Genomic DNA, 15,707 nt, shown 5'->3' with positions numbered 1-15,707 from the left:
GGAGAATGTGGAGGCGTCTAAAATCTTAAAATTCTGAGTCCAAGTTAATATGGATTGCTCTCACTCGATAATCCCACCGTATTCTTCAGTCGATAGGTAGCTTGGTATGGTTGAGCGCCAGGTACATTGCTTGGTATCCAGCGGTCAGGTTACCTGCATGAAAACCGCCTGCGTTTGGAGTGACGGTTTTGAAAATGGCATAATTCGAATGAACCCTGGGACAAAACTGCTTAACAGCTGGCTCGCTGCTGAAACAGAAAAGCTTTGCGTGGAGTGCAAAACACCAAAATATACCGTTCATTGGACGCGAAAATTGAGAGATGTAAGTGTCAAGTGTCAAGATGATTGATTAGATACGGACAGTATCAGTTGTTAACAGTTCATTGGATACATCATACAGCCATACCAAAATATTCAAGAAGCGAACGAAAAAGGTGGATTATGATTTTTTCACACAGCTTAAGAAGTTGCAGTCATTCATTTGATCAGGACAGACGACGGAAACATGAATTCCCCCTTAAAGAACGCCTTCTAGCATGTCATGATGGGCGAAATGAGTTGGCACATGAATGGGCCAGGTGTCAACAGCCACACTCGAGAGTGAGAGTGGGGCAGGTGTAAACGGCCACATTCGGGATGCCATGAAAGTAACCTGGGCCAGCTGTCAACGACCGCATTGGGAAGCGTGAAATGCATCCGTTGAGGGGGATTCCTATTTTCACTACAGATTTTTAATAAATGCCTCCTGACATGTGAGGAGATAGCGAAATATAACGCTCGATAGGGAAATATAACGCTCGCAGTTTTTTTTTTTCTCCTCCAGACATGACCGGGCGTTTTATATTTCCTTATCCCGGCACATGTCAGAGGCATTTATTAAAAATCTGTGGTAGAAATAGGAATTTCCTCCCTTGAGAGGGAGAGGTTGGACTACCTGTAAGGCCATTTCAAATTCAAAATCGAAATATTTTAAGGCATTTGAAATTGTAAATCATTATTATTGCCTTTTGGGCATAGGGAGGCTGCAGAGTGTATCTTTCTTGTTTGGGTGGGGAAGATATTGCAAAATGGAGGGTGCTGAGAGGCTTTTGGAAAATGGAGGGTGTTTCTTGGCAGAGTGGATACTGGAGAATGGTGATGGTGGGTGCTTGCCGGCACAGAGAAGAGAAGGGAGAAGTGAGTGACAGGGAGGAGATTGGCATTTTGTTTTTTTTGTTTGTAGTTTATGTTTTAAGCATGGCCATGCTTATCAGCGATTGTGTGTGTATGCTTTTTTTTTTTTTTTTGGGGGGCGATTGTGTGTGTTTTAAGTTTTCTTTCGGATGGTTTGTTCTCTTTTGGCTCTTTTGGCTCTGGGTGAGAGGCTTTCGGAAAATGGAGGGTGTTTCTCGGCAGAGTGGATACTGGAGAATGGTGGTGATGGTGGGTGCTTGTCGGCACAGAGAAGGGGAGGGAGAAGTGAGTGACAGGGAGGAGATTGGCATTTTGCTTTTGCTTTTTTTGTTTTTTGTTTTTGGTTTATGTTTTAGGCATGGCCATGCTTATCAGCGATTGTGTGTGCATGCCCTTTTTTTTTGGGTGTTTGTGTGTGTTTTAAGTTTTTTTTTTTGGGATGGTTTGTTCTTTTTTGGCTCTGCGTGAGAGGTTGGCAGGTCGTTTTGAAACATAAAATAGGACGAAGGATGCTGTGGGTGGGTAATGGTGGAGGTGGACGGCTGTATTTGTTATTTAGGGCTTTAAATGACCATGTGAGTTATTAGTTGTTGATTGTATTTGTATTTTTGAAACATTTATTAATGTTAATTTTATTCTATTTTGTTAATGTTAATATTCTCAGTGGTTTGGTCCAGGAGTGCAAGCAGACTCACACATAGCTCCAGATGCTGCTCACGATAACTGCTGTAGCCAGTTTGGTTAGCCAGTTTGGCTTGGTCCAGGAGTTTTATTTTAGATTTTTGTTTGGGGCTTCTTTCAGATTTAGCTTCTGGGCTATTTTTTTAATGTTAATATTCTCAGTTGTTTAGTCCTGGAGTGCACGCAGATTCACAGCTACACAGGCTTCTCAGGATAACTGTAGCCGGTTTGGATTTTCATAATTACAGGTGAGTTTTATTTTTTATTTTTGTTTTTGTTTGGGGCTTCTTTCAGGTTTAGCTTTCGATTTCTGTTTGGGAGTTTTTCAGATTCTCATATTTATTTATGAAGTGTGATAGAATTTGTTTATGGGTATGGTTAAGATATCTGTGCATGTTTATGGTTTATGAATTGTTTATGGTTTATGAATTTTTTAAGGGTTTATGGTTTTTTTTCCCGAAATATATTATAAAATTCCATGCAAAGATTTGGAGAATTTTGGTTAACAAATTCACATTAGGTTTTTTCCGATTGGCAAAACCAATAAACCCAAACTCATAGAATGCTTATGATATTCTTCACCTATTCAATCACAGATATTGCGCTCTAATCTCACTAATTCCTTGCTCTGTGTGCAACAAAACAAAACCAAACCTCGGAAACGCAAAACCCTCCTCAGGCTCAATTGATATTCCAAGTGTTTTGATGCTTTGGCTCAAAAAAAAAAAAAAAACTCCCGTACTCAGACTTTCGAAAGAATGATCCCCTGGCTCCCACCTTCTATGGGTTTACTTTTATTTTATCTTTAAAATTTAACCCAATTTAAATTAACCAAACCCACCCATTGGCCATCAGCCTCCCATCGATTCCTGGGAAATAGCCTACTGTTCCGGCTAACCAAACCCATTGGCCATTCACCTCCGATCTGTTCCTGGAAGTAGCCTGCCTACCCATATAGGCTCTGAACTCTGTTACCCTTTCATGTCAAAGGGTGGGTTCTATACGCAGTTTTTAAACCTATGAACTTTTCTTTTCTATATGTCATGCATTCCTTCCCACTCCATGTATTTTTGAATTTCAAACACTACACTCTGTGCAACAAAACCTGGGAAAATACTGCGGGCAATTTCCCTTCGAGAATGTTGCATCTGTCTAATTTCCCTGAGGATGTTGCATCTGCGGGCAATTACTTTTGGAGTGAATCCGCAGCTCCTTGCACAACACTGAGGGATGAATGGTAGCTTGCAGTGAATCCGCAGCTCCCTAAACAACAGGGAGGGATGAATGGATGAGTTGCTACTGAATCAATAGCAGGGGAGGGATGAATGAATGAGTTGCTATTGAATCAATAGTAGGGGAAGGTCTACTCTACTTAATTTTTGTTATTTCAACGGATGAATATTTTGATATTTATTTGTATTTTTTTTTCATTAGCAAATATTGCTTCAACTAATTTTAATTTTCTTTACCCTGCTCTTCGTTTCTTCAACAATTTAATTCTCCAAGAACGGTTTCAAACACTTTAGCATCCATACTTGCTTAACTTACTACTATGGGAACTTTAGCTCCTCTAAGCTCTTGTTAACCAAGATCAACGTAATCCATATCTACTCTGTTCCAGCCTACTGTTCCAGCGGAACATGTGACTATTTGGACTTTTGCCCCTTGTATGTTTAATGACTTGCAATCAACGCACCATAGTTAAGGCTTCTTTCAATTTGGTTGGGTTCCATGCAGCGTAATTCCTGCTTGACACTTCACGTCCCTGACAACCCAAATGCAGTCTGCTCACTGATGGTGTTTTTGTTATTGTTGGTCTTTGTTGCTGCTTCTGTTATTGCTAGTCTAATTTTAATATCATCCCTGTTTTTAAATAACATTTTTTTATCTAATTTAAATATCATTTTGGAATTGCTTATCTAATTTAAATATCATCCTTGTTTTCAAATATCCATTCAGTAATGGATATCTTTTATGAGCATATTTATTTTGATTCTATATTTAAATGTTTTTTAAATATCTAACCTTGCTTATTTAATTTAAACATCATCCTTGTTTGTAAGATATTTCAGCAAAATAATATAGAGAATCATTTGTCCACGCGTTTCGAACCAACTAGTGTGGTTCATCGTCATCACAAGTTGAGGAACAAATCTGAGCCATCGGTTAAATAGAGTATGAGGGCCCTCGGCTATATGAAGGGTTGTATGAATATGCAACTGTTAAAAAGACCTTTAACGGTTAATATATATATTATTCTTATTATTAATATTATTTAAATAATTAATTACTTAATTATTTATTTATTTACAGTAATAATATTGTATTATGATGATGATGATGGTTAACGGTCACTGAGACCAAATTGGTCTATCGGACCTACAATTTTCTTAATTTTTACTTGTCTGGCTCCTCGTCTTTCTTGGCGAGATTGGTGTTGTAGCTTTCTTTCTTTTCTCTACGGTCTTCCAACTTCCTTTGTCTTGCATCTCCTTCATCTCTTCTGGTTCTTGGGACATTGGTGTCTTAGCTTCGCGATCTATAGTCGGAGAAGTTTGGTTTAGGAGATCTGCTTTGCTGTTAAATGGAGATTTATTTTCTACGGTATTCAAATCTTCATAACTGTTGATTTGTTGGGGCGGGCTTTCTCCTTGCTTGCTTTGAGAGTTGTTTCCTTCTTCCTTGATTTCTTGTGACTCAGAGTTTTTTCTAGAATAGTCTTCTTTGATGACAGTGTAGTGTTCTTTTTGTGCTCCTTCCCACCATGTAGATCTGTGGTGGTTTTTTCTAGCAAAATTTTTCTCAGAGGCTTTTGGGCAATTTTTGGCTAGATGCCCCGTCTCAAAGCACGATCGACATCTGAAGAGGACACTTTCATAATCAAGCTTCTGGTTCCACACATAGTCTTTACTTGTTAGGTTTATTTCAGCTGGGAATCCGGCGCTGAAATCTATTTCCACACAGATGCGTGCATAGGTGGTTTTGGCATATTCCTCTGTTTCTGGGCACCTGCAGTAAAATTTCCCAATTGCATTTCCGATGGCTTTTAGCGATGAGAGATTCCAGAGATGCAAGGGTAGGCTTGGCAATCTCACCCAAACTGGTGCTGAGGTTATCACTGCTGTAGAGGGATCAAATGATGGGTTCCATGGCTTCATGAATAGACTTGATTTTTCCCAAAACCAAGGGCCGGAATCTAAAATACATTGTCTGCTTTCAGGATTTTCAAAATCTACTATAAAGAAACCTCTAGCACAGGGGTAGATATTAATTTCATCAGAAATGATAGGCTTCCATACCTCCGAGATCCAATTGTGGAGTGCTATCAGCCGAGGCCAAAAACCATTGAACCGGCAAATTAGGGCACTTTCGGAGAACTTCAAAGCTTCATCGAGTGAGTCCTGGACCACTTGGATAGTGGGAGCTGGGGCTTCACTTCAAACTAATATTACTAAATTAATTTTAAATTAAAATTTTTGAATATTATTATCAATAGTAGATTAGGGTAATTTATATTTTATTTTTATATTTTTTTTTTTTATTATTATTATTACTATTATTATTATTATTATTTTTTTTTTTTTTATTTTTTTATATCAAAATTATTAAAATATTGTCATTAATAGTCATATTATTGTAATAACCTTTATTAATATTATAAGATTAACTCCAAGCTAATATTATAATATTAATTTCCAACTAATATTAGTCTCACTTAAAATTATTATTAGAATATTTTTGATATAATAATAATAATAATAATGACAAAAAATAAAATAAAATAAAATAAAATAATAATAATAATAAATAATAATAATAATAATAATAATAGAATATAAATTACCCTAATCTATTATTGATAATAATATTCAAAAATTTTAATTTAAAATTAATTTAGTAATATTAGCTTGAAGTTAATATAATAATATAATACAATATTATTACTATAAATAAATAAATAAATAAATAAGTAATTAATTATTTAAATAATATTAATAATAAGAATAATTTATATATTAACCGTTAAAGGTTTTTTTAACCGTTGCATATTCATATAGCCTTTCATATAGCCGTTGGAGGGCCCGCATACTTTATTTAACGGATCGCTCAGATTTGTTCCTCAACTTGTCGTGACGATGAACCACACTAGTTGGTTCGAAACGCGTAGACAAATGATTCTCTATGTCATTTTGCTCAAATCTCTTACAATCAAGTATGGATCACAAGTCTAAACTCTCTAATCATCCTTGTTTTCAAATATCTCTTAACTAATGAATATTGTTTTCCATTATTTATTATTTGAAAATAAATTTGTTAGTATAAATTTAATGTTTTTTATTATGTGAAATAGGTACATGGGAGGCTTTTGAGATGGATGACCATAGCTTGAAGATTTATCTTCACAAAGAGTACTACCAGAAATGTATATGGAGCATGAGAGTTTTGGGCAATCTTCAACAATAAACATGGATGTAGTAATAGTTTTGTAATTGTAATCATAGGCATACCAAAAAAACATATATTAATATAATTTTATTTCTTTTGGGAAGGGATTCATCCCTTCTCACAACCTTCAAGGATAGCCATGGCCAAAGCTATCTTGGAGGAGTGTCTCCCTTTGATTATGGTTTTTTTATTGTTTCCCTTCAAAGCTAGCCACACCAAAGCTGTTTTGGAGGAGTGTCTTTTTCTATTATGTTATTGTTATTGTTTCATATTTTTTATTTTTAAATATGGTTCATAAATAATAAATTTTATAATAAAAACCCATTACAAATAAAGAAGAAGAAAGAAAGCAAAATCAATGTTATTCTCCATCCATATTTTACAAATTTAACACTTTAATATTTCAAAACATACTATTTTCATAAAGATAAAAATATATTATTTCATACCCATCAACATTAAATATTTCATAAACTAAAAAACAATTACTTCACAACATTTAAATATTTATAGACACATACTTCAAACTTTATTGTTTCATACCCATCAGCATTTAATATTTATAGAAGTACATTACAAATTCATAACACGGACATACACTTCAAAATTTATTATTTCATAAACATCAACATTTAATATTTACATCTATACTTCTAAATTTGTATTTTTTGTGTTGTGTTGTATTATGTTATTGTGTTGTGTTGTGTTGTAATGTGTTATATGTAGTGTTGTGATGTGTACTCTTTGTGTTGGTTACACACAAACAAGTGTATTCATAAGTTCAACAAAAAAATGACTTTTAATATATTTATGTATTTGAGTGTATATAATAGATATAAAACTTATATTCTGTTCAGTTTATTTATTATAATTTATAAAAAAACAACTTTATAATAAATGTTTTCTTTTACTCCATTTTTTCAATCAAATCAACATTCAATATTTCATAAACAAAAAACAATATTCATCAACATTTAAATATCTATACAAGCACTCTTCAAAATTTATTATTGCATACCCATAAACATTTATACAAGTACATTTCAAAATATACCATTTCATAAAGAAGGGCATCTACTTTAAAATTTATTATTTCATAATAAACAATATTTAATACTTTCATTTATAATTGTAAATTTGAATTATTTATGTTGTATTGTATTGTGTTGTGTTGTAATGTGTTATATGTAGTATTGTGAAGTGTTTGTGTGTATATTGGTTACACAAAAATTGTATTCATAATTTCAACAGATAATTGACCTTTAATGTATTTATGTTATGTGAGATTATGCATTTGAGTGTATATAATAGATATAAAGCTTATATTTTTTTTTTATTTTGTTTGTTATAATTTATAAAAAACTAATTTTATAATAAGTGTTTTCTTTTACTCTATTTTTTTAATTAAATCAACATTTAACATTTCACAAACAAACGACATACTTCATTTAAATATTTATACAAGCACTCTTCAACATTTATTATTTCATACCCATCAACATTTAATATTTATACAAGTTCATTGCAAAATATACCATTTCATAAACAAGTACATACATTTCAAAATTTGTTATTTCATAAACATCTATTTACATTTATAATTCCAAAGTTGTATTATTTGTGGTGTATTCTATTATATTGTGTTATTGTGTTGTGTTTTAATGTGTTATATGTAGTGTTGTGTGGTGTTTGTGGATATATTGGTTATACAACCAATTGCATTCATGATTTCAATAGACAATGATTTTTAATATATTTATGTTATGTGAGATTCTTCATTTAAGTGTATATAACATATATATATATATAACTTATATTTTGTTGATTTTGTTTATTATAATTTATAAAAAACCAATTTTATAATAAATGTTTTCTTTTATCTCATTTATTATTATTATTATTATTATTATTATTATTATTATATCAACATTTTTTTTTTCTCGGCAATACTAACTACTGATATATTAATATGTACAACAAATACTTTACATCCAAGGAAGCTGGCTGCCCATGGCCCAAAGTGACTCCATGGCTGGCATTGACCGTCTCATGAAATTGCCACGAAGGGCAATGTTGGCAAAAAGAGCAAAATGCATGACACTGAGAACTATCCGACTCACACTATGATAACCCACGCAGGGGCATCTTGAAACAGATTTGTGACAAAGACAAACAGTGACATTAACCAGATCTGCATGGCCTGAAGGCATAACCATGAATTGACAAAAGACAAACAGTAACATAAACCAGATACAAACACACCACTTCGCGCCCACTGCGTCCGTGATGACCGCGAGTAGGACTTAGTTACAAGACGCACACCTATCATAATAAAAACACGAAATTGACAAGTAACCAGACCCCAGAATCCGACATGAAAGGACCCAACCTGATAAAAGAAGGCAAAATCACGAGAGCGTTGATGGGAGCTAGTCCTCGGACTCTTCCTCCATGATTCTGCGCCCGCCTTCTCCTTCAGAAGCGCTTTCCCCATAGCCAGTGGACTCTGCGAAGGGGATGGTTGGTCATGGCCTCGAAATTGGGGGTGAGGCTGAAGACGTTCTCCTCCAGAAGTGCCCGCAACAGTGGACGGTTCCCCCAAATGGAGCTTACCTTTGCCTCTCTCGGAGCTGGCCACCGAATTCGACTGCTCCCCCAGTGGGAGTTTCCCCTTACCATGCTTTGTGCCGTCCTCCGCCAGAACCAGTGATGACCCCTCATCATCCTCCGCGGGAATTTTGGTGAAGAGCACAGAGATATGTGCGTTAATCCCTTCATTGTCCTCAGAGCTGCCTAGTGAGAAGATAACCGAGCCAAATGCTGGAAGCCTGGGCTCCCCCTCAACGGAGCTGCCAACTTCCATGACTTGGCTTGCAGGAATTGGGTTAGCTCCCATTCTTCTATAGCAATAAACACAACAACAGTGGTGATGAATGTCTGCTGCAGGTGGGCGGGAGGATTGTCCACGCCCAGAACCTCTCCTGCAAGGCATTCTTTCGCGCACCATGATAACCTCCCTTCCCTTGAGCTGAACACCGGAGCTTCGGTAAAGATTGCGAAACCCTTCCGCCGCTTACTGCCTCCCAGATATAACCAGACGGAGCTCCAAAGAGCATAAACACAGGCCAAGAGGCGCAGGGATGAAACCAAACTCACCCCAGCTCTCCACCACCCAATTGAAACATAGACTATGAACATTCCCTGAACCGCATTGTGCTGCCATCGCTAGCCAACGTTTGCTTTTATTCTCATAGCCAATTCTTGAGAAGTGACCCGCATTGAATGCGTTACTCAGGCCTGCCATCATCTCCAGCGGCTCCATTAAGGATGCCCTGAAGCCTCCCTTAATCCTATATTTCGACGGCCCGGGGCATTAATAGCCCAGTCCTCGTCACGTGGCAGCGTGTGCTTGTCATGTGGCACCGCTCCCTTCACTCCAAAGACACCCGCATCTGGGATTATATCAACATTTAATATTTCAATAAAAATCATATACCACTTAAATATTTATACACTCTCTTCCAAGCTTATTATTTCATACTTGTCAACATTTAATATTTATACAAAATATATCATTTCATAAACATGGACATATACTTCAAAATTTATTAATTCATAAACATCAATATTTAATATTTATATTTATAATTTTAAATTTGTATATTTGTGGTGTATTGTATTGTATTGTGTTGTAAGGTGTTTGTTATATGTAGTGTTGTGTAGTCTTTGTGTGTATATTGGTTACACAGAAACAATTGTATTCATAATTTCAACAAAAAAAAATAATTTTTAATATATTTATGTTATGTGGGATTTTGCATTTGAGTATATATAATATATATATAAATTATATTTTGTTGGTTTTGTTTATTATAGTTTATAAAAAGTGAATTTTATAATAAATGTTTTCACTTATCCCAATTTTTTTTTGGTTTAAATCAAAATTTAATATTTCATAAACAAAAGACATATACTTCAACATTTATATGTTTATATACTCACTCTTCCAAACTTGTGATTTCATAGCCACCAACATTTAATATTTATACAAGTACATTTCATAAATATATCATTTCATAAACATTAATATTTAATATTTCTATTTATAATTTTAAATTTGTATATTTGTATTGTGTTGGGTAGTGTTTGTAGGTATATTGGCTACACACAAACACTTGTACTCATAATTTCTAACAACAAAAAAGACTTTTTGCAATTTCATTAATATTCAATTTCATTAATATTTGTTTATTATTAATATATTTATATCATATTAGATTTTGCATTTCATTTGATTCGTTTCAAAATTTACTATTTTACAAACACATTTCAAAGTCCAATTGAAGCATAGAATTTATATTAAATATTTTAAATTTTATGTGTAATAAATATATATTTTTGTTTTATAAATAGAGACATGAAAAACTTTGAATTTATATCTTTAATTTCTTTTGTTATTTTCAACACTAAATTTTAAGAATTTTTTTTTTTAATAAATATGATTTTTTTGAATTGGATTTCAAGATTTAATGGATATCTATAAGTGAATGCACAATCAATTTTTCCAAATATATTAATTATCTATTTTACATTGTAATTTTTTTCTTTTTTCAACTCTATATTTCTCTTACTAAAACTATTACAAAAATATAAGCCTTTTTAATTTGAGTTACATGTGTAGCTTTGAAATTCTGTCTTATTTGGCAAATATGGACCTCTATAGTTTGATGCATACCCATTTTTTTTATTCATTTTACAATCAACTTCACATTTCAAAAAAAAAAAAACTAGGAAGATTATTTATAATATAAAACTACAACTAGTAGAGGCAAATACTTTAGGTGGTAAATTACATTTGTTTTAGGATTTTTTTTTTTTTTTTTTTTTTTTTTTTTTTTTTGTTTTTTTTTTTAATTTATTTCATCTATAATATGCAATTGTAAAAAAGTAAGGTTTTACTCATTGTAGATCTTACAAAATTGCGCGCGCCCCCCCCCTGTGGCTTCTCCTTCGACGCTAAAATTTATTTGGAGGGTATCCACCTAGTCACCTTGACCACTTGTATTATTCAATGACCTACATATTTAATCCGTTTCATTATAGATGGTTTCTTTTTGTTCATTTTCATTTTGCTTGAGGGTTAGATATCCATTTGGGTTGCATCAACACTTTGAGATGTTGAGTTCCAAAACGACCTCTTTCTTAAGTAATTTTTTGATCCTTCTTCCTTTGTTTTCCCATGCCATTGCATCCTAAACCATCAAAAGCCATTGCATGTTGCCTCCAGGAGTGCATTTCAGTGATTTTCAAATTATATTATTATGTGTGTTATTTGGATAGGCTTTTGTTTTTGAGCTACAAAATGTAGCCACATTCTGTAGCTAACTGGCCATTCTGCATCCATCTTCATACTTTTGCAGGTTGTCGAGAGAAGAAACGAACCATATGGGTAGCTGGGAAAATCTCACTACATGGATGGTGTCCTATCGATTTGATCAAAGTCGATGAGAATGACCCCAGTCAAAGGGGAGTCAATGGAGAAGACCTACAACAACTAGAACTTTGTTTTTGAACGTTTCCTAGTAAATGAATCCAAGGCAGATTCGTGAAGCTGAGGATGCCCTTTGCCACCTACATAACCAATATCTAACAACCACTATTCGAAGATTTACTTTTCAAGCCAACCGAAGACTAAATTTCCAGATACACTATCTGTTCACTGTGTGCTGTAGAAGACTTCTCTCTTAAATAGTTGTGTATTTTCATATAAATATCAGTGTTTGGAACGCAGAACTAGTTAATGTTTTTGATGATGAAGTAGTGCAATTTCCACTTGTAGCATGAGGAATTCAGTACTCTGTTTTTAATAAAAAAAACTATGTTTTTGTTATATGGATACCTGAAGCCTGTGAAGTGATTTTGCGTTGCTAGTCCTAGACCTTGTTGAGGGCCCTTGCATGGTCAAGATTACTTTTCATTTCTATACATTTTCATTTGTTGTCTTCCTTTGTTCAACTATACATTTATTGTGTTTTTTTTATTATGTTCATAATCGTTCCTAACACAATGTTCATTGTAGTTTTTGTCATTTGTTTCCAATAACTTAGATAGGTGCATTCCAGTGTAGAAGTAGTTCTTTAGATTCCCTTATTCTCTAGCTTTTTAGCTGTAGTTTTTAAATTGTTGTGAGTAGCATCATTAAACTTATTTCTTCTGCTGTTCCTTAGTTTTTAAATTTAAGTTGTTTCATGCTTTTTTCTTATTAGAATAGTCACTCATTACATAAATGAATGTTTCCAAAGCCTTTCGTTGATGGTTCATCCTCAAACTAAATGGTGAAATATTGAGTTTATGAATGAGATTTCTTCTTGTTCAGTACCTTTTCCTTCTTAGCGTAGTCACTCATGATATAAGCAAATATGTGCAGAGCCTTTCGTTGATGATTGATCTTCAAACTAAATGGCCAAATGTTGTGTTTATAAATGATATTACTTGTTTTTCATTAGTTTAAAATTAGATAGTTTGATGCCATTTTCCTGTCAATTTAAGTAACTCATGATTTGAATAGATATTTCCAAAATCCCTTTGTTGATGGTTGAAACTAAGACTAAGTGGTGAAATTCCTTACTAATGATTGAGTTTTTCCTTGCATTTTCATGTTTACTTCTTTTAGAGTGATGAAGAATGGAATCTCTCAAATGTTGCTATTATAAGGAGTTAATTTCTCCCTAAATTATATGGCAGAGTGATAACAATACTTCATTTAGTTTTGCTTCCATAAATAGAATAGTTGTAGTTTCTTTCCTTTAGTTTAATTGCAGTAGTTCACTAAGACTTTAATTTTGCAAGTAAACTAGACAACAGAAGTACTTTTGTTTTCAGTATTTCATTCTCAGTTTGTTATAGATAGCTGCAATTCCATTTTCTCACTTAAATTTTGGTTTTGTAATTAAGTAGACAACAGTTTTAAAGTCTTTTCAGCTCATATTTTGGAAACCATTACAACAGCAAGAAGATAAGCTTTGTTCTTCACTTTCTTGTTTTGAAAACCTCACTTAAGATAGCTGCAATTCCATTTTCTCACTTAAATTTTGGTTTTGTAATTAAGTAGACAATATTTTTAGAGTCTTTTCAGCTCATATTTTGGAAACCATTACAACAGCAAGAAGATAAGCTTTGTTCTTCACTTTCTTGTTTTGAAAATCTCACTTCCAAACTTGCCCTAAAAAGTACCTTTAGACTCACTTCACTTTTCTAGGTTTTTTGTCAGCAGTAGATTAAAATTTCAACCACATTGTAGAATTAAGAGAACAAAACCCCAAAACAAACATAAACTTGAAAAGAGTGAGGTAAGATAGGGTTATTTAGCACATATAGTGCACTACACTTCAATAGTTTACGACACCGAGATTGATAATTTATGTAGCAATTTAGGACACTAAATTGACTAGACATTTTGGCGTTGTTGCCGGGGAAGTGTAATTAGGTAGTCTTACTTCTTACATTCATAAAAAAAATCAAAAACAATAAAACAAAAAAATTGACATGCATAGAGAAAGAGATTCTAGGGGTAGATTTATAGTTAGGGGCAGAAGTTTTATTTTCACAACTCCAACTAATCCACCAAGGATTAGAAAGGACACACCTCCATCCCAAACTCATACTCCTAGCCTTAGGATTCCTGGAATTCAAGGGGCACCAACTCAATTAGAAGATTCTTCCACTTCATCTACTAAACCAGACCTAGGAGAGGAACCATTTTTCACCTCTATAGGGGAGCCTATTGTTGTTGAAGAAGTAGGAATACCTAGAGAAGAAGAGGAAGTAGAAACTCTCTCTCATTAGCCATTAATAGAAGAACCATAAGGTTCTGAGGAAACTATCATGGCAGAAGAAGAGCAAGATGGAGAACTTTCACTATTTGGAGGAGGGGGTAGAGGTAGAGGTAGAGGAAACAATAATGGAGGTAGAGGTAACAATGGAGGAGGCATAGGAAATAGGGAACAAGATAACTTATTTGGATTCCCTATAGTAGATGAGGAAACACATACAACAATGAAAAATATTTCACCATCTGTCCTCCCAAACTTGTATGGGTTGAGAAGTGAGGATCCTGAAACATTTTTGTTTGAGTTTGAAGTCTTACGCTGAACCTATGACTATCTAGAAGACTCTCAAAAACTCAATTTGATCCCTTCAACACTAAAAGGGGCTGCTCTAAAATGGTTTATGGGATTAGTCACTCAATCCATTAGGACTTGGAATGATATGAGGTAGGCATTTTTGGATAGATACTTGGATTACTGTATGCATACCAATCATAAGGATGAGGTATTCAAAAAGATGCAAAGGGAAGATGAAAACTTAGAGGATTTGCTTGAGAGGTTTAGTTACAATTTGAAAAGAGCAAAAATGAACAATTTAGATGAAGAGACCTTGAAAGCTCTTTTGTTGAAGGCCATTAGAGATGAATGGATAGATATCCTTAGCATGATGGGGAAGGGAGACATCTGTCAACTTCCATTGAATGGTATAGCAGAATTATGTGTCCATCTCTCAAGAGGAAAATCTAAAATTCGGAAAGGACCAAGAGATCCTTCTCTTATTAGAGAAAACAAATCTGCAACTGGAACTGTAAGTAGGGCAGAAATTTGCAATATGCTTGATGAGTTCAAAAATGATATTTTAGGGAGCCTTACCCTCAAAATCCAAAACAAGCAGAAAATAGAAGCTGATGCTTTAGCTATCTTTTGTCTAAAATGCAGAAAGAAACATGCTCTAAGGGAATGTCCTTTAGATGCAAAAATTGTAGAAACTTGTATGATTTGTTCAGAAAGTCATGAGACCAAGGGTTGTCCTTCAATCCCAGGTCTTAAGGCTGTCTTTCAAGAGGAAGTAGTCCCAAATTATGTAGAACCTCTTTGTTTTTTTGCAAGAAGTCCTTGTTAAGGGCCACAAAATCAAGGATTTAACAATCCAATGAATTTTCATCCCCCACCAAACTGAAATTCTTGTCAGCAACCTTGGCCTCAAGCTCAAAATTAGTATCAATCTCAACCATGGGCACAAGGGGCACAAAATCCTGATGGGAGATTTGCTCAATATTATCATTATCCTCCCCCACAAAATCAACACCAAAATCAACAATCACAACTTCCAAATCAAAGCCCTCACCTTTCATTGCCATTTCTACAACAACCTCCACAACAAAGGCAAAATCCTTAACTATTACTTCCATTTCAACAAAAGCCAAATCAACTACCAGCCCAACCATTGGAAAACCCCAATAATAAAAACCCTCAGAATGCTTACATGTTACAAGGACAACAATTTCCTACTTACATGATTGTTCATCTACATCTTAATGATGTTCAACTTAGATCTGGTAGGATTTTAGAAAAGGAAAA

The 15,707-nt window shown here is 34.0% G+C and overlaps 1 long non-coding RNA gene and 1 pseudogene across 1 annotated transcript; one reads left to right on the top strand and one right to left on the bottom strand.

Moving 5' to 3' along the window:
• The first annotated feature begins 1,362 nt into the window (after positions 1-1,362).
• LOC149153903 (uncharacterized) lies at positions 1,363-6,480 on the top strand. Its single transcript, XR_016263674.1, has 3 exons — positions 1,363-1,748; positions 1,851-2,102; positions 6,206-6,480. It is a non-coding gene; the product is annotated as an uncharacterized LOC149153903 (long non-coding RNA).
• A 3,141-nt stretch (positions 6,481-9,621) lies between these two features.
• Positions 9,622-15,707, bottom strand: part of LOC149153902 (early nodulin-like protein 17) — a 70,354-nt pseudogene continuing 64,268 nt past the window's right edge.

This window comes from Pinus tabuliformis, chromosome 9 (assembly GCF_031772625.1).
Source record: "Pinus tabuliformis cultivar Carrire ecotype Pingquan chromosome 9, CPIR1, whole genome shotgun sequence".
NCBI classification, from domain to species: domain Eukaryota; kingdom Viridiplantae; phylum Streptophyta; class Pinopsida; order Pinales; family Pinaceae; genus Pinus; species Pinus tabuliformis.
This window is presented reverse-complemented; position numbering and strand designations above follow the sequence as displayed.